The sequence below is a fragment of the Pteropus alecto genome, unplaced genomic scaffold (genome assembly GCF_000325575.1).
Source record: "Pteropus alecto unplaced genomic scaffold, ASM32557v1 scaffold76, whole genome shotgun sequence".
NCBI lineage: Eukaryota > Metazoa > Chordata > Mammalia > Chiroptera > Pteropodidae > Pteropus > Pteropus alecto.
The window spans coordinates 14,389,457-14,414,096 of NW_006443138.1; the positions used below are offsets into that span (position 1 = coordinate 14,389,457).

General features: G+C 39.2%; 2 long non-coding RNA genes across 2 annotated transcripts in view; one reads left to right on the forward strand and one right to left on the reverse strand.

Moving 5' to 3' along the window:
• The window catches only part of LOC107196529, a 34,874-nt gene extending 22,276 nt beyond the window's left edge, over nt 1–12,598 (reverse strand). Inside the window, exons 1-2 of the long non-coding RNA XR_001517946.2 lie at nt 12,197–12,598; nt 8,931–9,054 (exon numbers count right to left, since the gene is read on the reverse strand). This is a non-coding gene — a long non-coding RNA (uncharacterized LOC107196529). The remainder of the gene's footprint in view (nt 1–8,930; nt 9,055–12,196) is intronic.
• On the forward strand, nt 11,098–19,910 carry LOC112472258. Its single transcript, XR_003043591.1, has 2 exons — nt 11,098–11,170; nt 19,664–19,910. It is a non-coding gene; the product is annotated as an uncharacterized LOC112472258 (long non-coding RNA).
• The last annotated feature ends 4,730 nt before the right edge of the window (nt 19,911–24,640 follow it).

The following is a 24,640-nucleotide window of genomic DNA, read 5'->3' on the forward strand; positions in this document are numbered from 1 at the left end:
ATTTGCAACAATATGAATGGACTTTGAAATAATCATACTAAGTGAAATAAGCCAGACAGAAAAAGTTGAAAATCACATGATATCACATATGTGGGATATAAACCTAAAAGCAACAAATGAACAGGACAAACAAACGGAGACTCATGGACATGGAGAATGGACTAGTGGTTACCAGAGGGCAGGGGAGAGGTAGACAGGGAGAAAAAAAAAAAATTTAATCATTTATTCAATTAAAATAATTAATTAATTTTTAAAAATAAAATGAAATAAAATTAAATAGGTTAATAGCAATTGCCAGTAAATAATAATAGACTGTACTTTTTTGTATCCATAGAGCCTAAGAAATGTTTAGAACACAGTAGATGCTTGTTGACTGACTGAATGAATGAATAAATGAAGAAATGTATGAACAAATGAGACATTATTCTTGTAAGATTCTGTCCAGTTTTTTTTTTATCTAATATTGTAAATGTTCCTGCTATGTCACATTCATGGTGACGGGGACAGGGTGAATAGATAGATAGATGTCTTTCTTTTCTGTGAATATTGGCGTACATATGTATATGTATTTACATATATATGTATGATATATATGCCAATATTCACAGAAAAAAGACCTCTCTCTACATGTATATACACATATACATATACATATATAGATACAAATACACACATATACATATGTAAATATACACATATATTTATATATATGTATAGAGTGGCCCAATAAAATCAGGCATTTTAGATATGATATGGTTGCTCTTCAGTGGGGGTTGTTAAACCCAAGAAAGTGAAGGATTTACCTGTGTTTACTTCCTTACCCTCAAAGCGAGTTTTTATCACTCATTTAACATTCCAAAAGCCCCTAGAGCCAATAAGCAAACCATATGATTGAAAATAAATTTGTAACCTCGTCCTCTATTGCCTGAAGAATGAATTAGAATCCCAACTCACTTCCTTAGTATCATTTTAGTCTAGGGGAGAAATCTAACTAAAGAAATCACGTGTTACCGGTATTAACACATCACCTAGGCCACAAGTTACAGGCAAGTGAGTAGTGGGAAATAAACTATCACCTAAAAGCATCTTCTGCAGATACCACTAGCCAGAAGGATTATTGCAGCTTTCTAATTACATCCATGGAGTAGTAATTCCTTTACACAAACCTGAAAATAACTCTGTACAGAATCATTTTCTCTGTCCCATTGCCCTCTCATCGCCTCCGCCAGAAACCCTAGTCAATAGCCCCACTGTATTCAATGTTCAGGTCAAAAACTTACTAGCCACCCTGATTCTTATCTCTAGTATCCTACATCCAGTCCGTCTGGAAGTGACAGTAGCTCTAACGACAATAAATATCTCTAAACTGACAATGTCACCCCTCACTGTTAGCGCCCTGGTCTAAGCCCACTAACAGGTCCTCATCACCGTCGCACTTGTTCTGTTTGTCCATCCTCTCCACAGCAGCCAATTAATTCTTATAATTACATCCCTTTCCCGCATAAAATAATGACTTACTTCTCATTGCAACATGAGTAAACTCCAAACTCCTAACCACGGCCTACGAGGTCTTCAGTGACCCAGCCTCTGCCTTCCTCTCCTACCCCACCTCCCTTTTGCCTTGATCAACACATCTCAACCCACTGGCCTTGTTTCTGTCCAACATACTGAGTTCAGCCCCTGCTCCCTCAAAATTGTCAAATGGAAACTTCTTCCCAACATTCGGGCCTTAATTCAGTCGTCACTCCTCGGAAAGATCCTTCCTGGACAATTTAGTTCACTCTCTAGCACTTTACCCTCTTTCATTTATTTCATTTTATTATCTGTCTCCTTCCACTAAAATGCAAACTGCTTAAGGACAGAGACTTATCTGTTTCTCTGCTCTATCCTCATGGACTAGAACAAAGTATGCAATAATAAATATTTGCCAGCTGAGTACCACAAAAAAAGGACCTTTTCCACATACCGGATCCTAGTGTTCTGCTAGAATTAGCACACCTGGAAAGCACTATAGTTTGAAAAACAAACAACTTTGAAAGGAATATTTCAGACCACGGCAAGATGAGATTTGTATCCCAAAGTAAAGAAATGTCTTGTCATGAACAGACACCAGAGGTAGTTCATCTTTCATTCTCATTGGATTAAGATCTAAAAGTCTGGTTTCGACACCCTGAAATCTTCAAACCAAACCTGATGAGTTATTTTCCCTTCTCCTGTCAATTGATAAACCGAAACTTCTGGTCATTCTCACTATCATGTACTCAATCTTTGATGTTTGGAATTCTGTTTACTTCAGCTTAGTGCAGTTACAGCTCCACTCGGTGGAAAAACAGGGAAGATAAGCAAGGCAGCATAGGTATGTTACCTGCATGAGTACTGAGAAAACCTGGGAAAGTATGAATAGAGGCTACAGTATGTAAAAGCATGTACAGAACAGCAGAGCGATGCAGCGTATTTTATTCTTATCTAGATTGGATGCGGTAGTCTCTGGAAATTAAACATGAACCGTGGGCCTATTAACGTTTAATGAGTTACTTGCTCTCTTCCTCATCGTCCCACTTTTTATTTCTATAGCAGGCTTGAAACTGTTTGTAATCTTCTCTTTGAAGTAATGCATCTCTGTCAGTAGACACTGTGACATGTATAAAAATCACAAATACAAAACACAAAGTTCATCTGGTCAGGCGCAGAAATGAGCCGATTAAAAGCAAATGATTCCCAATATCGAGACGCACAGAGACGCAGCCATGGAAACTAGCAGAGGCGGCATTGCCTGTTCTTAAAAAGAAAAGAATATTATTCACTAACTAGTACCCCTTGACCCTTGCCCAGGAAAAAGATCCTGCATGAAGCTGCCAATAGTTATGAGCAACAAAGAATCATGACCAATCAGTGTCCAACCAGCTCAGTTTCTAGGAGAGAAGATGCAGAAATGAGTTCATGAATTCTCCTAGAGAAAAAAAACTAAAAACAGAAATATCTTAACATTTCTTAGGATTTAAGACATTGCAGCTTGGGGTCTCAAGGCCTCAAAGCACAGCCTGATTTCTAATAACACAGCAACACTCAACACAAGAGCTACGCCACCTCCACCACTTCACCATCTAAGATTTTAAAAGCATTTCAGACCCGGTTTCAACATATGATTGATGTATATAGGATTAATCTTCCCTTCTTTTGCCTTGATGAGTTGAATATGAGCTTCACTATACTCTGAGTTTTTCACTGGGCTAACTCATTAGACAGCTTCAAGTCTTAGTGAAATTAGAAACTAGGCAAAGTTTATCTTTCATGACCCAAGATAAACCCTTCATCTCCACCCTCCCCCATGCTCCTATGCCTCGTTAGTTCTTTCCCAAAAACGGAAGAGATCTGAATTCTTTAGCACTAAAATCAACCTCTATTAAAAGCTTCAAGGATGACCTTTCTCAAGGAGCTGAGGGAATAAATAGGAATTGAAGCTTTGAATTATACCATGTTTTCATGAACAGGTAGGGGGACTCCAGGGAGCTTTCCTTGAGCCCATGAAATTGTAGCACACAGCAGCTGCCTGCCTTCATGGTAGTTAAGAACTTAATTCAGTTAAGAATTTCAGAGATAGACCCTTCCTTCAATTAGTTCATAGCTCAACATGTAAACAATTTATTTTTATTCATATAATAATTATAAGAATGTTTAAAGGCCAGAATTAGTACAGAAAAGGGAAAGTTTCACAGAGAAAGCAGTGGCTGAGTTTAGTTCTCAAGGATAAAAAAGAATTTGTTGGCAGTCAAAGTTAAAGGACATTTTAAGCAATGGGGTCAAAATGAGCAAGATACAGTGGGGCGAAAGCATTATAGTAGTAGTGCGGTTTCTAATTGACCTCTCTCCCTTTCAGAAGATGCTGACCTGAGGAATTATCAGTGCTCAGTTTTAGAAAAAGACTTGTATTAAGAATATTACTGATGGATATTCACTGTATGGAATATAATAATGAATAAGACACAGCCCAACTGCAAAGCAAATCGCAATATAATGGGTTAGATAGAAATGTATGCATATAACATAAAAGAATAAAGATTGACCAGGAGGAAGAGAGAATGTGGCATGAACTGGATATAAAGTCAGCTAGCTATACAATTAATCAACCACGAGCTTCCAAATCAGGAATAATGGTGCACAGATCATTTAAAATCTTATCGAGCGGTGAGGTCGATGTTACAAAGTCCCACCTGAGTTAGGGAGACTGGGTTAGGTAGATGTGGCCGCTTTCCACCCCACCCTCGTGTTTCTAATTTGTTGAATAAACCCAACTCCCAAAGATCAGGTTACCCCAGCTTAGGACAGAGACTCAAGGGTTTTAAATTTTCTACATCTACTAACTTATCATGGAAGAATTCCTGATTATGAGAGAATTCACCCACAGATTATATCATGTGGCGAGTTCTCAGCAAAAAAAAAAAAAAAAGTGACCACTTCCCTATTTGTTCTAACCACAAATTCCATCTTACTTGAAAAAAGAGGTGAAACCTCAACGTCCTGCTAATCCCTCAAAATCTTGCCTCTGCTGCCAAGGGCTGCACGTCCCTGTCACCAGCTGCCTTGGACACATCACCTCTCTGCCTCACGTCCTTCATGTGCGACTGCATATAAAGATCACTCAAAATGAAATTTGAGGAATCCCCCGATCTGGGTACAGTTCTCCATGTGGCTGCCAGCCACTGTCTCTGCTCAAGCCAGTCTCCCCTCCAGTAGTAGTGCGGTTTCTAATTGACCTCTCTCCCTTTCAGAAGATGCTGACCTGAGGAATTATCAGTGCTCAGTTTTAGAAAAAGACTTGTATTAAGAATATTACTGATGGATATTCACTGTATGGAATATAATAATGAATAAGACACAGCCCAACTGCAAAGCAAATCGCAATATAATGGGTTAGATAGAAATGTATGCATATAACATAAAAGAATAAAGATTGACCAGGAGGAAGAGAGAATGTGGCATGAACTGGATATAAAGTCAGCTAGCTATACAATTAATCAACCACGAGCTTCCAAATCAGGAATAATGGTGCACAGATCATTTAAAATCTTATCGAGCGGTGAGGTCGATGTTACAAAGTCCCACCTGAGTTAGGGAGACTGGGTTAGGTAGATGTGGCCGCTTTTTCCACCCCACTCGTGTTTCTAATTTGTTGAATAAACCCAACTCCCAAAGATCAGGTTACCCCAGCTTAGGACAGAGACTCAAGGGTTTTAAATTTTCTACATCTACTAACTTATCATGGAAGAATTCCTGATTATGAGAGAATTCACCCACAGATTATATCATGTGGCGAGTTCTCAGCCAAAAAAAAAAAAAAAAAAGTGACCACTTCCCTATTTGTTCTAACCACAAATTCCATCTTACTTGAAAAAAGAGGTGAAACCTCAACGTCCTGCTAATCCCTCAAAATCTTGCCTCTGCTGCCAAGGGCTGCACGTCCCTGTCACCAGCTGCCTTGGACACATCACCTCTCTGCCTCACGTCCTTCATGTGCGACTGCATATAAAGATCACTCAAAATGAAATTTGGGGAATCCCCCGATCTGGGTACAGTTCTCCATGTGGCTGCCAGCCACTGTCTCTGCTCAAGCCAGTCTTCACTCAGCCAGTAGTACGTAGGCCAACTAGAGCAAGGAGGGCATTGCTGCTGCAAATACTGACAAAAGCCCCACCACTTGTGGCTAGATCAGCTTGCCCTGGGCCTCTGTGTTGAGAGTTTGAGCTCACTAAGAAGACTCTGACTCCTTTGGCCAAACATCCAGCTGATTGTTTTGAACAATTAGATAAATATTTTCTTAAGGCTGACCGTTTTTAACAGTTTAAGTAAATGCTCTTCAAAGCTTCAGGTGCTGGGTCAATCTCATTTTTCCTTTAGAGAAAAATATCTCATCCCTTCTCTTTTTACCTTTTAAAGTAGTACAGGCACTATTTGAATCAGTTGCCACTTTTCTTTTTTCTTGCCTTGAGTGTGGAGGTGTGGAAGGCCCATGCTAAAAAAGCTTTTCCTCTTGGGAAAGCATCTCCAGTCCAATCATGTGCCTCGGGATTCCGACGTAATGATACCAGCCCTCAGGTAAAATGAAAGCATTGACAGGGGATAACAACAATCTCAGTAAACACTGAGATTTCTATTACATGGAACAAATATGAACAGGGTATCCTATAGTTTCGAATCACAGAAGCGTAGACTCAAAAAGACCTCAAAGACCATCTCATCTAATCTCTCATTCTATGATTCAGGGAATTCATTTTCATTCATTCATTTAAAACTGGACAGGATTCATCCCAGGCAAGCATTTATCCCAGCGAGTCTCAAAGTGTGATCCCAGGACCAGCAGCAGCAGCATCACCTGGGATCTTCCAAAAACAAAAATTCTTGAGCCCCTCATAGATCTACTACATCAGAAACTGTGCAGGCAGGGCCCAGCCATCTGTATTTTAACAAGCCTTCCAGGTTATTCTAATACACACAAAAGTTTGAAAATCATTTCCCTATACCTTATAAGTGTACACGTGAGTCAGGGCTATTTATTTTAAATAGGTAAACAAAAAAGGGAATCTGTCCATGCAACTAAAAAGTTCAGGGAGTTAAACTTTCTGCAAAATAATCTGTGAAAAACATCATGTTTTGTTTTTCTTCAATGGCTACAAATTTCCTTCTCCTTCGACCACATACTCAAGTCTCTGTTAGGGTTGTCCGTCTGGTGGTCCCAAACTACTTGTCTAACTTGACTTCCCGCTGCTCTCTAACAGGTACCTCAGCCCGTCTTCGGGGTCTCCTCCCTGTGCCTTACCCATACCACGCTCATTTCCCCATTCTCATTGCCTCCATGAAGTTCCCCTTGACTGAAACACTTCCACTCCCTCAGCCAATCAAAAATCCTGCCCAGACTTGAAGAACAAGCTTGTTTTACCACTTCCATGAAAAGTCCTTTGTCTCCTCCAACCCTCTTATAAACTTTCTTGTGAACGACAGCATTCAGTGTCTGGCCCACGTAATACAACCCTTAATTACGTTGCTGAGTCAGGGACCATGGTTTGTTGTAAGAGAAACCATCTGTGCTCGTTTAAATCAATGGAGGAAGCTGTAAGAATTCAGAGAGACTTCATGCAACCGAACTGCAGGATGATTAGCTACATCTCAATAGGTTTGAAAGGTCTTGAGTACTAGATGAGAAAGCTCCTCCATGTGTCAGTATGGACAGACATATCCTGGCCTCTCTGACTGTGCTTTGATCAATTTTAATTAATTGTCTGATTAGTGAAGTTGCGAGAAGAAAATTCACCCATTTTTCTTCTGTAGAGAGCATTCAATGGCTGGTGCAATGGCAGGGAAAATCAGGGGTAGGAAGGTGGGCAGCACTGCAGCTTTGCAGTTCCACCTCGACTAGGTGGATATGTTTGTTTCAGTGGTAAAGTTAGTGAGTGCCTTGTTACTTTAGGGTTGAAGTTTTCCTCCAAGCAGTCGAATCAGTAATAAAGTCGACACCGTTATCTCCATCTGCCTGACTTATTTATCTGTCCCTAAATTAGTTCCAACTCAGGAGAGAAAGAAGGGGTATTATCATTAGTCACACTAAAATTTAAATAATTGGCAGCTATTCTCTCCTTCTCTATCTGAAGCTGCATATTTATCATCCCTGCTGTAAACCCACTCCAATTCTTCTCACTCTGAAAACTAACTTCTTTTTAATTTGGGCTTCTGCCTCCTCATTAACTTGGGCATTTATGTGGAACTGGGAGTTCCCATTAGTGATAGAGACTGCTGATTTTCCCCCCAAATGTATCCCCTCTTCTTCTTTAGTAATGAAACACCCAAATTTTAGCTTGCTATATGGCAACCCAGAATAAAGAATATATCTATCAAGCAGATGTGGTCATGTGATTAAGTTCTGTCCAGTGGGATTTAAGTGGCTGTGCACAACTTCTGGAAGATATCCTAAAAGAAGAGGAGTTTGCTGTTCTCTTCTGATTTCTTCCTTCCTTATTAGCTGAAATGCAATTCTAATGTCTGGAGCTGGGGCAGCCGTGTTTGACCATGATGGGGAAGCAGTGCTATGCTAGGATTATCCTGAGCCATATAGGCTCAGGATTGCAGATTGTTGAACATTTAGGAATTTTTCAAACTGGTTATTAAACCATTGGTAGCTTGAAATTGGCCATGGTGAAAATATTTCCACCATAGGAATCAGGAAAATGCTAATAATCAAGGCTTCTCCCCCCACCCAGAGAGTTAGTTTACCAGTATACCACTGGCTAGACACACATGTTGAAGATGGTAGAACAATAAGAGAGGGGCCTAAGTCCCTGATGGCTAGGAAAAAAACTTGCCATACAAACCCTGCACTGCCTATGTTTATGTGAGAGAAAAATGAGCTTCTATCCCATTGAGGCAACACAATTTTTGCTTTATACCTTTCAGAGCCAAACCTCATCCTAACTAATACCCAGCTGGGGCACTGGGCCTAACTTAACATCATCTGAACACAATTTTGGGGTCACGAAGAAACTAAGAATGAAAATCTAACCACTTGAGCTTAGGTCCGATTTCCATATTCCCTGTACAATCTATGGGGTACAGACGTGTGGGTTCCATGGTATAAATCTGGCGACCTAAACCCACCCTTTTAATAGGGCTGTGGATTTACATCCAAAACAAAAAACAAAAAACAAAAACAAAAAAGAGATGAGCAGAACAGTTACCCCAAACAAACTCACCATACTGTCATTTAATATATTAGCACAGTATACCTTATCTAATGTCATTCCACATAGAAATATCTTTTAAGAGTATTTGTCTGAATAATTTTCCAAAAACATTTTATAATTGTTTGCATGTATTTTCTCTGTAATTGATAGATATATTTTCCCCCTATGCTCTGAATGCAGTAGACTATATTGTGCACTTACAGCCACTGAGAGTTCTGCCATGCTACCCTGAGTTAAGTGTCTTGTTTATTCCAACGTGGTCTCTCTTCATTTATTTCATGTTCTGGTAAACAGATCTGATCAATGATGCCTGACAAAGCTGTACCTGCCAAAAGAAAGGAGAAAGAGTATCCCAGGAAACCTTCAAATATCTGTTTTATTGCAGCTCTAGGCACCTTCAAGGAAACAGAATAAAGTTCCTTAGTCAATAAGACTCGTAGAAGTCCTTTGACTTTGTAAAAAGCCTCATAGACTTCATTGCATCTAGAGCAGACTGACCAAAAATCAAAGATATAGCTGGACTTCAGGGGATCTAAAGAGACTGAAAAGGCTATCGCTAATCTACAAAGTGGAAATGCATTTCCAGTGGACTTTGCCATCATCGTCCTTTATGATGCTGATTAAGTTAGGGTGCCCAAATTCAAGAACACAGCCATCTCACTGAGCGTGGTATACCTTTACTTAAAATGTATATGTGTGTGGGTTAATATTATAGCTCTAACCAGATTATAAACTTCTAGAGGATGTGGAGAGAGAAAGATAAATAAGACAAGATCCTTGACCTGTCAGAGGAAACAGACAAGTGAAGAGAATACTACGGAATGGTGTGAAAAGTGCTATGAGAAAGTTTGTAAGCAGAGTGTAGTGTTCTTGGTGATTGACTTCATTATTGAGTCTACTCCATATGAATAGCCTAATCCACCATGAGAATTCCATTTCACTCACTGGTCAGGTTTTACAATAGACACATGATCCAATCTTGGTCACCAAGACATGCAATGAAGTAAAAAGTTTTCTAACTCCGAAAAAAGAGACACAAAAAAGAGATACCTGCCATCTCCCCAAACTGTGGGGTCAACCACCTACACAGGGCTCACTGTAAGGCATTAGGCACGATTTTAGCAGGTGAAAAAGGCCTAGAAAGAAGAGAAAGCTAGATATCTGAGTAGAGAGACTTTAAGTGCCATAGGGGGAAGTAGCAATCATTGTTCTGGAAGCCAGGAGCTATGCCTCTTCAAAGAGACCAGCTGCTTTGTATGGTAATTATTTGCCTAAATCTCATCTTATCTCTACACTCTACTATGTTATAAGGCAAGAACCATGTCTAAAACAAAGCCTCGGGCACAGTGGTTTGTGCAACCCAACCAGCAATGTTAAGAAAAAGTTCAAGAGCAAAAATGCCAATAAATATTTTTCGAGGAGTGAGATTGGGTATTTGATGGTGAGAAAAACAAAATGATTAGAAAGAAAAATCGGGGGATAATAGAACTATTCCAGGATCCTCTCTCTAAATTCTTTATCACTCAAACCACCCACAGAGAAATCTGCTTTCTTCAGTCACATGTCAAGAGCCATATTTTTCTTATACTAACCTGTCTCTCACTTTAGAATTACTTCTAAAAGCTGTCCCTTCGGGGTCGCGTTCTGTCCTCCACTAGTCATGTAGAGTTTTTAACCCTTGCTGTATACCAAAATCACTAGGAGATTTTAAAAAAAACTACAGAGATTCAGGTCCCACTTCCAGACTGACAAAATCTAATATGAAGCTAGGGCTAACAGCAGACCCACTCTTTGATGAAAGAAGAAGAGTGGGAGAAAGACAAGGGTGACCTCTTGGAGGAAAAGTGGCAACTATCGTTCCCACTGCCCCTCGCTGTTTGGGTGAGGATTAGAGCAGGGCCCTCCGCACAATAAGACTAAAATTCAGATGTTGCTTCCCACCACTACCACTATGTTGAGGACTAGAGATTGGCTCTGGTTGGAAAGTTGGCAAATCACTGGTCTGGCACAGCACCTGATCCTTGGGAGAGTCAAGAGAAGAGCAAGAGAGAGCTGTCAAAGTTGATAGGAAGTACCAGAAGGCAGGCTGCATTGCCACCCTTTGGAGTAGCAAGAATACAAGGCTTTCACATGGCTCTGACTGACTCCAAGGAAGGTGGCTGGGCTTAAGCCATCATGCTTTCCCACGAAGCTGTATGCACCATGGTATAAAGGGAAATAGTGTACCCAAGAGATCTCTACCTGGAGCCTGGCCAGGGGTAGCCTATAGAGCCCACTGAAGAACTAGCACATGTGCCCCAGTAAAAAAAAAAAAAAAAAAAAAACCTGCATTCAGACTCCTTCCACACAGAATTAAGCAACAGACACTGTTGGCCAGATTAGCAGCCACAGCCTACAGAGAGAAGAGGTGAGCACAAGACATCCTCACTAGAAGCAAGCAGGTAAGAGGTGTCAGTGTCGACTTCAGTTCCTACATCAGAGGGTAAATATGGGAATGGGGGCTGGGATGTGAGCAAGCAGATCAAGACCCCTTCTCACCCTCCAGCACTTTCTGAAGGTAGGCAAGAGAAGGAAGGATGAGATCTCTTAATAGAAAAATGATTTTTTGACTAAAACAAACCCTACCGAGACTTAAGATTTCAGTGGTACTGTTTTAATGAAATGGAAGTGACGAAAGTCATGGAAGTGGGCTGAGACATCGTTGAAGTAGCTTACTACCCAGCAGTCAAAGTGGGTTTTGACAGAACAGTTAGTAGCATTCACGGGGAAAATAAAACCCTTTCATGTTTATACTCTAACACGAGAAGATCCTCACAAAAGTGATTGCCCATGTTAGTGTTTGTATTCCTTAAATTCAAGTTGAAGTGTTGCCTGTCCTAGGTGACACATTTATGTTTCCAAGGGGGATTTTATGAAGACAGAGGTGGAGCACAGTGGCGGTGTGAGGTGGCTGCATTGTTTGAGAGTAATATTAACTCTTCATCAACAGCCAGACACGCCTCAGGATAATAGGTAAATAAATAATTACAAACGGGAGACTTGCATTAACCGAACCAACCAAATCTTGTTCCCCAAGTGAGATTCTTCTAATTGTCACAAAGGTCGTTGCGGTGGGTGGCGGAGTAGAGTAGGAGGTGATTTGGTGGTCATCCATATATAATTAAGTGAGTTAAGTACAAAACGTTAAAAAATAACCAAATAAAAAAAAGTTAATGTGGATAGAGAGCCAGAGAGACTCTGATAATACTGAGTCAAATTCTCTCCCTTTTCCCCTTCTTTCCTGGAAGAAGACTCCAAAAGTTCCAGGATGTAGCAAACATAGATACAGTAGCATACATTGCAACCCTGCAAGGACTGATAGCTACAAGGTTGCCTCATTTTGTTTGCCAATTATGTTGAATTCAATGAAAATATTACAACAAATAACTCACAGTTTGCATATCTATTATTTGCTACACAACCACTACCTTTCCCAGAGGCCTCCGTTTCTAGGTCAGCAGACAGGGAAGGATTTCCAGACGAGGTCTGGCTTCAGGGGCAGTTCCATAGATGAAGGTCACTGTGATCTGAGGTGTTCTGAAGGCCCCTCTGCCCTACTCTGGGCCAAAACTTTCTTTCCTTGGGGTCTGCAAAGTAGTGCCTGAAATTCTCAGCATTCCTGTCATTCCCTAAGGGCTGAGACAGCTCCCTAAACATTCTTGCCCACAGGCACCTGAGGAATTAAGCCAAGAGTTCTTCTGTGGGAAGGCAGCAGGAAGTGAAGTGCAAAGTGCAGCAAGAATATTTGGGGAGATAACAGAGAGGCCTAAAGGGCATCCGGAAAAAAAAAAGGTAGAGGATGCAAAAGAAGGAGCTTGGTCTTGCAGCAAACGGTTCCTCCACTCAGCATGTTTAGTGACTTACCTTGGAATGGAATGTGGGCCCAGGAAAGCTGGTACAAAGCTTTGGAGGCTAGTACGAATCCTAAAGATTTTTAGCTAGTATAACCTGCTGAAATCCTGGGAAAAAAATGTTTTCCCTTTAGCCCTAACGAGACCTCAGAAGCACAGTGACTAGCGCCTCAGAGCCGCTGTGATGAGCTACATTGACACGAATCCTCTCCCTCTCTCGCTTCCTCCCGCTCCTCCCTTTCTCTCTCCCACACACAATCTAGGAGTTCATTTGGGTAGGACTTTTTGGTGAACTGAGCTACACCTGAGGTTTATTCATGTGCGTTGCAGGCAGACCACTAGAGGGCAGTGTCATCACTAACCGCAGAAACCAATTTCTCCAGCTTCAGTACTAAGGCAGGCCCACCTGCACATTCTGTGACATGATGTTTCAGCGTTTTTCCTTCGGTTTTCACTATAAATAAACAAGCCCGGGGTGGATACATCCAGCTGCACATCACGGCGCAGCATGAATTGTCCAGGCCAAAGTTCCTGGTACGTCCATAACAATCCTGCCCAATTTCTTAGCACAATTCAGTATCCAGAGTTTAAGCTTGCATGTTTGTTCTTCTGAACTTCTGCCTGAATTTGGGAATTTTCCTCATATGCTATCCTCAAGAACAAAAGGAACTCTTTAAAGAAATGAAGAGTTAAATAATCCAGCACAGCCTATTTGTACAAGATTCTGTTTTGTCTCCATATCCAAGTTATAAGTGTTTGGCTTGATCCAAAGCAGGGTTGCCCAGCTGGTCAAAAGCTATCAGTAGATTAGTCATGTATGCAAACACAGAGGCCGAGAGCCACAGGTTTCTTTCACTCCAGGCACTGAAAGCATAAACTGGGGCCCAGTAAATTTGGTCCTAGTGTGCCAAATAAAGCAAAGTTACTAGAAGCTTTGGGCTTTTTTGGCGGAATTCCTAGGAGTGCAGCTAGTGCTCCCAGACATAGACCTTGCACCCTTGCATGGAGGCAGGCGAGTATGTGACTTCTCTGAGATTAATATTTTAAGAAGTCATGAAACTAACTTAATGACTAGAGACCTGGGTGAAATTATAAATCAGGGAGTATTAAAGAAATCAAGTAAAGGATAGCACATAGGCATGGATATCGCTGTCCCAACACTGGTTCTGTACTTCTTCAAACAACTGACACCTGCTGATATCAAGCTCATCCCCGGTTTATCAGCAGAGGCAGATAAGGTGAGGAAAACTTTTGCAGCCAGAGAGGTTTCTGGAATTTTCCTATAATGCTGAAATACCAGCCAGAGTTCAAGTGGGCCATATTTGGACAAAGATTGCTATGTTATATTTTCTATCTTTGGTATTTTCACTGATATATAATAACATTAACACTCTTTGCACAAGGTCAGTACTGTTTATCTAAGACTTTCCCAAAGGTCTCTCTTCTCCTTTCCTATCCTCTCCTCTCAAAGGATCATGAGTACATACTATGTTTTAGAGGAGAAAGATAAAATAGAGGAAAAGTTTATTGAAATTAGTCAGGTGAGGATTGTTACTCAGCAAATCCACATTTACTGAGGGGAAGATAGAGCTGAAAATTAGTCCCAAGATTTAAAGATTACTTTCAGCAGAAGGCTCCCAGGGTTGAGCATCATTGTTTCTCACAGCAGGCAAAGAAAGAAAAAAGTACAGAAAAACAAAGGCAGAAGAAAATGCCATTGAAGACTACTCCTGACTGAGCAAAACTTGACTAGGTGGAACGTTGACAAAGGATTGAGATAGATTCCAGAGTTTTGCAGATGGCACTCATGGCCCTCACCCACCTGCTCGCAAGCCAGGAGCGTTACCAAGAAGGCATCATGTCTTTTCTTTTACAGGCACCTTCTTTGCATAACTGTGCCCACAGAAAATCAGGGAACAAGCACCTCTTTGCTTCCAGTTCACCTTTACAAATCCAAGATTTTGGCACGCTGGGACAAATAAAAACAGACAGCTAGAAAAAGATAAACAGTAGAAGAGGCAGATCCCAGCTGTAACTTGGCTAAATAGAGTTGTTTCAGAACATGACAACTTGGCTTCGATCTGTATTATTCTGAATGTATAATCGATGTGGCTTGTCCATTTCCAGTAAAGGAACTTTTGTTTTGCTTTTTTCTTCTTCACTTTCACTCAGAATGAATGGCTTTCTCATTGGGCAATGTTCCCATGCCCTGAGAAAATGTGTTTGGAATAGGAAGACTCCCTCAAATCACAGATTAAGACGCCAGCAGAGTTGAGTATGGTCTACCCGTTCTGAGCTGGTTAAATGAGAACTCATGCCATTCTCCATGCAGGAACTTCTCAGATAAGAATATTAAAGCCATGGAGCCACCTACTTAGTTGGTTATTAAGATCCTGTGGCACTCTGGTGAGTAAGTGTGTGGACTGGCAGCCAGAACCTCTTTTCATATTCTGGCCACTATATTTTAGGGATTTACAGAAACAAAGCAAATTCTTCTTGCCCATTTTGCAGATATTGAGTACCTACTCAATGTGTACGACACTGGAGTACAATAATAAACAAGACCTAGCATAGTCTTTGCCTTCCCAGAGTTTAATGTCATGAGGGAAACAAGCCAATTACAAGACAATTGTAACTTCACACCCACTAGGATGGCTATTATAAAAAAGAAAAAAAGACTGCAGGAAGTAACAAGTGTTGACAAAGATATGGTGAAATTAGAACCCTCAGACATTGTTGGTAGGAATGTAAAGTGGTATTGCTGCTGTAGAAAATAGCTACCATACAACCCAGTAATTCTCCTCCTAGGTATATATCCAAGAGAATTGAAAACGTATTATCATATAAAAACTTGTACACAAATGTTCATAGAAGCATTACTCATAATAGCCAAAAGAAGAAACAATCTAAATGACCATCAACTGACGAATGGATAAACAAAATGTGGTATATCCGTACAATGGAATATTATTCATCCACGAAAAGAAATGAAGTTCTGATGCATGCTACAACATGGATAAATCTTGAAAACATCACACTTAGTTTAAAAAGCCAGATACAAAAGGACAACTATTGTATGACTCTGGTTATATGAAATGCCTAGAATAGGCAAATCCATAGAGGTAGAAATTAAATCCGTAGTTTTCAGTGGATGGGGGGGAAAGGAGAATGGGCTCTCGTAGGTGTGTGGTTTCTTTTGGGAGTGATGAAAATGTTTTGAAATCATATAGTGGTGATGGCCACATAACTTTGTAAATATACTAAAAACCACTGAACCACACACTTTAAAGGGGTGAACTTTGTGGTATGTGAATTGTGTCTCGATGAATGAGGTAGTTATAATGCAGTGTGACAAGTGCCACTTTAGAACAGAGCGCTGTTTGACACATTTGAAGTGGAGCTGGAGAAGGGGTTCAGAAAGGCTTTCTGAAAGAAGTGACTTTTAAGCAGAGACTGGAAAATACAAGTGGGAGCAAGAGAGACAAAGAAGGAAGAATGACTGGCGCTAAAAGAAACAGGAGAACATGCCCAATGCTGAGAAGAGAGAAGACAGGGTCCAGCTGAAGGAGAGCAGGAAGAAGTCCCGCTGAGCTGAAGCAGCAGTGTTTGTGGTGGGCAGTCAGCATAACTGAGGCTGGGGATTTCAGGGGCTAACAAGTCATGCTAAAGAATCTGGGCTTTATCCTAATTATAACAGGAAACCCTTGAAAGAGTTAATGCTCAGGAGCAACAAGATCTGATTTGTTCTTCAGAAAGGTTGTTACAAATGCAGCGTGAAGAACAGTTTGGAGGCGGGGCGAGAATAGAGGCCAGGAGATTGGTTTGGAGGTTATTGCACTAATGGAAGTCAGAACTGACCAAATAGGGAAGATTGGAAGGTACTGGGGCAGTGCTACTGCTCTGCCTGTAATGCTCTGCCAACCCCAGCAGCACCGGGCTCCATCAGAAAGTGTGTGGTTTCAGGAGCTGGTGCTGATGCCGAGGCTGCCAGCATGCCTCCCAGCAGGCTCTCCTGCTTTTTGTCCGAACCTTCTTATCGATCCCTTCTAGACTTGGTTTTCCTTTTCAGACCACATGACCATAAAGATCCTCACCATTTGTGATAGTGTACTCTTTACAGAGTATAGAATTAAAAGTCAGAAATACTTGAGTTCAAATTTTTACAGTGCCATTTCTAAGCTATGTGACCTTGGGCAAGCCATTTAATCTTTAATCTGTTTCCTCAAATGTGAAATAAGGAAGAAAATACCTATCTCACAATTCTTACCGAGGGGACTATATGTGACTACATGTTCTTTTAAAAAGCCTGGTACCTGGCCTGCACTGTAGTGGGTGCTCAATAAATGTGGTTTCTGTACCAGTCAAGCCTTCTGAGATTGTAACTCTCTAGTTAAAGTCACAGTCATAATTCTTCAATGCAAGTATGACACCAAAGCATAAATAAGTATGCCTCGGGCCTGGTGCTGCAAATATTTTAGCAAACAGGAAAGACCATTCCACTATCATGCTACTCATTTGCATCCATGGCTCCTTAAATACTGTTTCAAAATCAAATGTATTTAAATGAATTCCTAAAAGGAAAGATCTGACAGCTCCTTAGACAAGACATCAAATCAAGCTTGTTTACACTCAAGCATGAAGGCCAAAGTTCCAGGTAAAGTCTCTCCTTTCTAGAGCTCAGCATAACTTCAGGGCAGCAGACCATATAAATAGTTTGAGGCGCTGAACAAATGGAATGTTGTCTGGAATGATAATGTGAAAAGAGAAAAACAGTTCATGTAAACACAGCAGGCAATTTAATTTAAAGAAACACATTTAACCAGCCACCTACAGTTTTTTAGGCACAAGTGTCTGCTTGAGGTTTTTATGCAGAGAAGAACACACTTAAAGAACAGGTGAGGACAGAAAGTATAAAAATATGTTTTAAAACCTTACTTCAGGAGCTTATTGCTATCAGCACTAAAACCAAGGTCTTAACTCTCCCCCTTTACCAGGTTGCAGGTCCTAGTGATAAAATGTAACTTTAATACCGATGTAATCTAGTAAACATTCTCCCAAACCTTTAGAAAGATTTCCCTCTCTCCTCCCTCCCTCTCTCTTACATATCTTCCACATATTTGAAATATGTCTCCCTCTCACCCTCCTCCTACACTATGAAAATTTATCTCCAAAGGAATTAACAACCTTCCTAAGTATTCTTTCTTCGTTGATCACTGTAATGGGTTTCAGAAAGCACAAGGTGGCAGAAGCACACTAAAAATGCTGCTGGAATAAGCTCTTGTAAACTGCAGGGACAATCCATTTATTTTTCATAAAGATAAGAGACTTTTCCAGTATAAGAAAAAATATACTTTATTAATAAAGTTTAGAAAAGATGACAGTAAAAAGAGGAAAGACGATTCTATCACCTATAGATATGAGGAAATGTTTCATTTTCTTTCTACTATGATAAGCGGTTGTGATTAGACTAGATATATGACTTTACACGCAACCTTTTCACCTTTAACAAGTTGAGAGAGCACTTTCAAATAATACACAAATAATACACAAGTGTGTATTATTTGTACATACATCTCCTTGTTTCAAAAAGACTTAAGGCATCTGCATGTGTCCCCAGTTTTATAAACCCTTTAAAAAGGTCATTTATTGGAATGTGGCTTAATTAATCTAGCCATTTTCCTTGCAGCAACAATTACTTTAAGTGAAACATTATCAATAGTGCCCGAGGCAGTAAATATAGGTTGAGATGCTATTTCCAAAAATAAAAAACAAAAAAGCCAGTTATAGGAGAGAATCAGAACTGAACAAATGAAATGGTAACCATTTCTTTCTTTCTCTAAAACAGAGAATGAAATGATGGCATCCTTTCAGTTCAAACAGCACTCACTCTAAGACTTTTGTAACTCCAGTGAACAAATACTAGAGTTATTTCTTGAGCTAGCCTGTATATATTAAGATCTTCACTTTCTTATTTTTCAAACCTAAACCTATAGTGTATAACATGTATTATATATGTGTTTGTGTGTCTAATAATATATATAATCTTATATGTAGAAATTACTATGTGACAAAAAATAATTTTTAAAACACTTAAGTATTCCTGAAGCAGCCAAAAGTTAGCCATACTATACAAGATTACCACAAACTAGACTTGCTCTTGGGAAATTAATCAAAGCCAAAATTCATTTGCTGCTTTGAATCATTAATTTGAATGCTGAAAAGAACTGTATAAATCATTTGGTCTAGTCATCTGCTTGGGACGGATGAAAAACCATTGCTACTTCCCTCTACTCAGGCAAGTGAAGCCTTCACCAACATCAAGGGAGACTAAGCCCAGAAGACAGGTACTTAGAACTCTGTAGCAAGTAGTGGGAAAATTCCACAGTATATTCCTGTGTTTCAGTACCTTAAATTCATACCTTTAAGCCACAGTTTGAATATGAGAAGTTATAAAGAGTATGATGACTCTTCCCCTTTTCTAAATGAAAATTTAATTTGCACTACTAAATGAGCAAAAAATACTTACTTCCATGGGAGGAGAAATTCAAGTGTCAAGAACAAATATTATTACATTCCAGAAGCTCCTGAATGGTAGGCCTTGATTCTCTCCTTTGTTAAGAACTTAACCAGGCAATCACAGGAAATTCTCTTCAAGGAACAATCCCATCCACACCTCTCCCCAGTCCAAACCCCAAACTAAAGGTCTCTCGCTCTAATGGCTCCGCGTGCTCCTCGCTTCCCTCTTCCCAGGTAGCTCTGAAGAAATTTCCCATTTTACTCAAATGCTCTCAGCCAGTTCAGAGAAGGAATTTCCTGAACTCAGTACCAAAGTTAATTCTTCAGTGATCCAATAAATTGCAAGTTGGAAATAACTGTGAGGGGGAGATGGGGGAGGAGGAAGGGGAGAATCAGCTTAAAGAAAGCATTAGTTCAGGAACTTACTGCACTTACTGCTCTTCTCCTTAGGACTATGTAAGAAACTCAAGACTGAGTCTGGATATTTCACTATAAACTCAATGTTTGAAACTTTTTTTGCCTCCCTAGTTGCTGCGGTTTCCCAAAGACTGGGTTTATCCATTTCTAGAGCCCTGGAGAAGATTACAAATCATGAACTATATTAAGTTACATGCCTTGTGTATGGAGCATCCACATTTTAAAAGCCTAGAGATACTGCCTTGGGAAAGCTGGAAAAGCAAACAGCAACTATGACGACTGGAGAAGTTAATCTTTCCTTTGCTGAATCTTGTCCCCAAACTTCTAATAAAAATAATTTAGGTTTTGGCCCTCAGAACTATTTCATACAGAAGCTGCTTATTATTATACAAGAATAGTTTCCCCTACTTTTTGTTTATTTGTTTTTCCTCTATTTCTATTCTTTCCCACATAGATTAAACCAAAATAAGATTAACCAGACCTAATTTGATTGCAATCCAAGCCACCCACCCTATGTATTCCATTCCAACATTAAGTTTAATTTACTGACTTCCTTGGGTCCCAACTGAATGACCTACTGGAATTCATGTAAGAGGTCACAGAATAATACCACGGGTCAAAAAAAGAATGTGAAAAACACAAACAAGCTTGGAAACAGATTGGCCCAAAGACATGACTTGCTTAAGATGTTTCTCTGGAATTCAAATGATAAAAGATCAGATCTTCCAACTGGAAAAGCAGCCAACAAAGAAGCAGATGCATTTGCGTTTACTCATCATTCCTTCCTTCCTTCCTTCCTTCATTCATTCACTCAACAATTACTGAGCGCCTATTTTACAATCAGACCTGACATTCTCATGGACCTTGCAATAGTAGACTAGACTTCAGGAGGGTATTTGCTTTTCTGGTGCCCAGTTTTGCACTAAAGCCTGTCTCCTGCCTGACTCCACTGTTCTTTCTGTATGTTATGAAATCTGTGAACAGCAACTTTAACTTTTTATCTGCTTTTATCTTTCAGTAATTTAGAAGCTGAATTTAAAACCTCCCTTTTGATTCAGACAATCAATAGCTTTTGGATTCCCTTAACTGACAGGATTTTAGAACTTTTTTTTTTAACCTTCTTTTAAAGTCAAGATTTACCTCTAAAGGATACAGTCAATTTTGTTTGCTAACAATATGAGTTAATACGATAATATATGGTTTTATACTAGAGATAAGCCACTAATATTGTTATAGCTCATGTTACAAACTTCTACAATACTTCTGATCCTCAAAATCACCCTCATGTTATAGAAAGAGATACTGTTACGATCATTTTGTAGATGAGGAAGTAGAGACTAGGGAAGGGGAAATGACATGTCCAAGGTCATAATAAGTGATGAATCCAAATCTAAGACTAGATGATCAGTGTTCTACTTTTCCTGAATTTAAGTTTAGCTTAAAATTTAAGCCTTTGCCTTCTTTATACCAGGGAGTGGGACTCTGTTATGCTACAAACACAGAAAAAAATTCCTCCTCATGATTCAGAAAATTCCTGCTTAGTCCTAAATCTTCGATTTTTGCTTTAACGAATATCATCTGCCTCGTTTGCTTTAAAACAAAAATTAAACAGATGATAATGTGATAACAGCAGACTACAAACACATAAGACTTTCATAAATAGAACAAAAATGTTCACTTCTTAATTAGAGTTTGTCATTTTGGTGAACATAAAATCAGAAAAACTATTCTAGTCCTCATTTTAGCATTATTTAGCTAGTTAACTTGGGCAAGTCCCTCAAATTCTACGCCACAGTTTTATACACTATTAAATGGGTATAAAAATAGTCCTTTAAATTTAGAAGCAGTATAAAATCATTAATTCTAAAATATTTTATATAATACCTAATGCTACTGTTAAATAAATTCTGAAAAGGGAGAGAAAAAAAGCCCATTTCCAGTTTCATCTCATGTAATATCTTAAGAGGCAAGGTACATTTTTTTTTTTTTTGAGGTTTCTTGTTTAGCATCTAGAATACTCTGTCCGCATTCAGTGAATTCTTTAAATTCCTTTTACTGACATTCCTTTGGACCATGAATCCGAAATTATGTAGGCATTTTCCCTATTACGTGAATAGACTGATTGGTTTGCACAAGTTACATGGTAAGTTAGTGGCAAGATGAAAGGTCAAAATCTCTGATCAATATTCTAACCATGCCAGGATCACTGGGTTATGCCTCTGCCAACAAGAATTGTAACACCTCTCTAATACCAACAGAATTCTCTATGCTGAGCCTTACTTTAGCCATCAGTTTCTTTTGGTTCCCATGCTAAATCTTTTGACTGGATCTGTTTCTTTCTCTTTCTCTATTCATGCCTAACAAGCAAAGAAACAGATAAAAGAAAAGCTGTAATTGCAGGGTAAAGAATCTGAATAATCCACAAGCCAGAAAAACCTGACTAAATAAGAGTTAACTAAATGGATTTCTCTTCTACAGTTTAGAAAGTGAATTTTCTTAAATCATACGATGAGTCTCAGGATATACAGCAGGGTACAATATGAGTTTGTAATGAAATTTCATTTTCATGAAAATTTGTTCACAGTCACAAAATGGAAATGAGAAAATGCATGTTAGTTTACAAAAAGAGAAACACACACACACACACACACACACACACACACACACACACACCTATCGGAATAAAACAGTGAAAATCACAAAAGTCTCTCAGAAAAGGTAGTCTAGTCACCCAGAGAAATTTGTAAATTGGCTGGAGAAGATCTATGGAAAATAAAGACACAGGCCTTATAGATTAGGAAGAAATGTATGGAGTGAGTGGACAAAGAATATATGGAAATAACAATACCAATAGTTCTGCATTTACCACGTGACACATATTGATGTAGGCATTTTAAAAAATCTCACTTTATCCTTACAAATGCTAGATCCATAAGGAGTTTCGCCAGTTCTTTAAAGGGATTAATCTTTCCTTTCTCTGTGCTTGTTCGCATTATATCTATCCTTTAACTATACGTAACTTACTGAAGACAGACAGTCTGATTCATTTTATTACTGCCTTGGGAATCTCCCATAATGCCCTGCCCAATAAACAGCAGAATTTAAACAAGTAATATTCAAATTTGGGGTGCATAAGACTCACCAGATTTTGTAAAAGGTCAAATGCCCAGGTCGCAGAAAATTGGACTGGATTAATCCAGACATCTAATAAGCATTTATTAAGTACATTATGTGGTAGGTGTTATTAACTCCACTTTATAGACAAAGAACCAGTCATAGGTAAAGTAACTTGCTAAAAGTCACAAAACATAATTAAAGGTCACAAATCTTATAATAAATAAGAGTCAGGGTTAGGCCAAAGTAGCAACCAAAGTCTCTCATTAACTCATTCATTCATTCATTCTTATATTCATTTATTCAACAGGTATTTGAAACCTCCTATGGGCTTCCGAAAGGAAATGTACCAGACACAAAATGCCAATTACTCTGTGCCATTAGCTGATGGTACTGAAAAGCTTCCCCCAAGCAATGTCATCCTGAAGTAGCCACCCAACAGGGTGCAGATTCTAGGAGAGAAAGGGGATGCCCTTGTTTTATTTCTAGAGATAATAGCATTTCACTGTTTTAGAAATAACTTTTCTCTTCATACACTAAATATTTTTAAATGGCGAATATATTTTAAAAGGTACCCTTTTAAGTTCTTTTTCTGTATAGTGGTTCAGTTAGCTATCTTGTGGATGTTAAGAAATCCATCTATCTCCTTTAAATCTGTGTTATCTTTGGTAACCTCCACCAATTTAAATTGAAGTTCCAAATATTTTTAGTTGAAAAGAGATTATCGCCTACTTTCTCATCAGTCTCACTCATGTGGAAAAAAAGTTGCTACTATTCTGAACTTAATTAAAATAGAGATTAAACTTTCTTTCTTTCTTATAGTCCACAAATTTCCCATAACGACAAGTAAATCACCCATGTTAAAGTTGAGCAGAGTATTACCTTACTAGAGTGATAGTCATCAGATGTGAGGTCTAAGAATGGACAAGTATAAGATCCAATATAATATTTGAGAAAATATAACAAAAGGAATTAGCGTGTACAATTTCAACACATACATACAATTGGACAAATAAAATATCCACATGCCAGTTAAAATTCTTTTTTCTAGGTCATAAGAAAAACATTACTTTCAAACTTGCAGAATTCAGGAGAAAAATGTTTTGTTCTAGCCTTTTCAAGTACAACTGTGGCGTTTTGCCACTGTAATAGAAAAATCATCCTTAGTACCAACACCTATAATTGCCATCCTGTTTTGCTGCCTTATAGTATCCAAATCGACAAAAACTACTTGTGATACAGGATCAGGTCAGTAGACAAACCACCTCTTGTTTTGATATGCTTCCTGTTCTCTGCTATCAGGACATACCCGTCACTAGTAATCAGGTACACTGAACAAACAAATGGAGCAGTGGAGAAAGAAACTGACTTGTTGCCAGCCTTCATGAATTCAGGCTGATCCACCCTGTTTGTTTAGTTCCCATATCACTCTGGTTAATGATACTGCCCTGGAATATATTTGTTCAGGAGTTCGGGCAGAGACATTTCTTAATAGAAAAACAGGCCCAGGTTACGCCTGGAGATTTGAGAGGAACAGAGACCTACTGGGAAAATATTTGGAGCTTCTCAAGTAAACTCAAGAAGCTCCTTCTTTGTAAAAGATGTTTTTCTTTACCCAAAACTTTGTTCAGTTTCTTGAGCAGCTATAATTTACCAGGGGCTATGGAGATTACATTTTTATCAACACATGCTGCATTCTTCGTTAGGACAGACTTCTGACTTGCTTCAATTGGGTTTCTAAGGAGAGCAGCCTTAGAGAAGCAGAAATGTAGGATGAGGTGGCACTTCTATTACTTAGACAGAGCTTCCTGATAGTCATCTTTTTTTAATTTCAGGAAAGACAACCACTATAATCTCAACCTCTTCATTGGTACAAATCATACTATAAAAGGTGCTTCATTTTATTTCTTCTCCCATCATAGCTATAAACAGGCATATGTCACATATTTTACATGCATTATCTCATTTATTCTC